At 47.8% G+C, this 1,509-nt stretch overlaps 1 pseudogene; it reads right to left on the bottom strand.

Moving 5' to 3' along the window:
- Window positions 1-258: 258 nt before the first annotated feature.
- On the bottom strand, window positions 259-875 carry LOC120607737 (60S ribosomal protein L15-like; annotated as a pseudogene).
- Window positions 876-1,509: the final 634 nt, after the last annotated feature.

Here is a 1,509-nt window from a genome sequence, read left to right on the forward strand (position 1 = left end):
TAGGGTCTGTGTACCCCTGGCAGACCCAGCTGGCTGAATAAAGAGTGCGTTTCTTATAACTCACTGATTTCTGGTGGTCCGTGTGTCTATTGGGGGCTGGCAGCTACAACAGTCTCAATTAAAATAACTTTTTTTAAAGGGAGAGATGGTGAGAGCTGGAACAAAGATGGTAACGGGAATGAAACAGGTTCTAGAACTTTTTTTTTTTGACTGTCCTAAATTGCTTATTATGTAAGAATTTTACAAACATTACTTATATTAGTGGTAATGGTGGAGCTCGTGAGTATTACGCTTTCTCCAGGCTGCACAGGGAGAGCCATTAATAATATGGTGGAACGTGTGGCCCTTTCTGAGGCCACAGCTCTTGCAGCCTGTAGACGTGACCCTTGCCTCTTCTTGTGCTTGTGAACTGGTTCGGCTATCTACTGGCTGTCAGGATTCTGTCTAATAGCTTTATGGAATGGATTGATGAAGATACCTCAAAGAATTTGTCTGTGGAATCTTTACAAACCCAGTAAGAATTCAGGACCCTCAGAGCCCCACAGCTGTGTCCATTTCACTCGTTGGCAACAGACTGAAGACTTCAAGCAAGCTTCAGCTAGTTAACACTGTGATGGACAGGCTCGGCCTAGATCGCACTTAGGAACTGGGAGTTTGCGGCCACCACTGGAACACACGAATCTGATACGTGACATAACCTTGCTTGGCCTTGCATCCCAGCCTGCATGCTTCATTGGGCCAGGCCGGGTGGGGCAGGGGGCCCTGTGGAGGACGGAGAGCTGGTGGTACTGCCAACAGTTCATCCTGAGAAGAAAGTGCCTTACATCGGACTGCTTCTTCCTCCATAGCTCCTGGATGTACTTGTAAGTGTCCATCTTGGCTTACCTGGTGGCTGGGCCAGATGGAAAGACAGTTCTAGAACTTTTAAAGAAAAGGAATAGAGCTTAGTGACAGGGTGTGAGGGGTGGGGGGATGCTGGTTCTCAGGCCCCCAGAAAAGCTATGCCTCTGTGGATGGAAGTGCCATTGAACAAGGCAGTTACAGAGGACGGGAAGCCATTGAGTGGGAGCTGTGTGCAGGGAAGGACCACTGGATATGTTGCCTTTAGGCAGGGCTTCCACATGAGAGTGGCCAGTGGACAGAGGCAGCAATCTGTCCTCAGATATAGATTTGGGTGCTGTTAGCGGGTGAGTAGGACTAAAGTCAGAGTCGTGGAAATCACCCAGGCAACCATCTTGTTTGCTCCTTTGTGTCATGAGCATACAGTTCCCTCCATCTCGAGCACCTGTCCTACCTTCTTTATTCTGATGCTATCTCCTCTAGCAAGCATGCCCTTAAACACCCCTCCCCATCCCAGGCTGGGCCCTGTGCTCACCTTATCTTTCCTATGACTACCTGGTATTGAAAGTGACTGAAAACCAGTCTGTATCTTCTACTAGGGCAGGATTCTTTTTCTTTCCTTTTTTAAAATTTTGTATCCAGAGTCAAGTTCCTAGTACATAGCAAGTA

This window comes from Pteropus medius, unplaced genomic scaffold (assembly GCF_902729225.1).
Source record: "Pteropus medius unplaced genomic scaffold, Ma_sr-lr_union100, whole genome shotgun sequence".
Taxonomy (NCBI): domain Eukaryota; kingdom Metazoa; phylum Chordata; class Mammalia; order Chiroptera; family Pteropodidae; genus Pteropus; species Pteropus medius.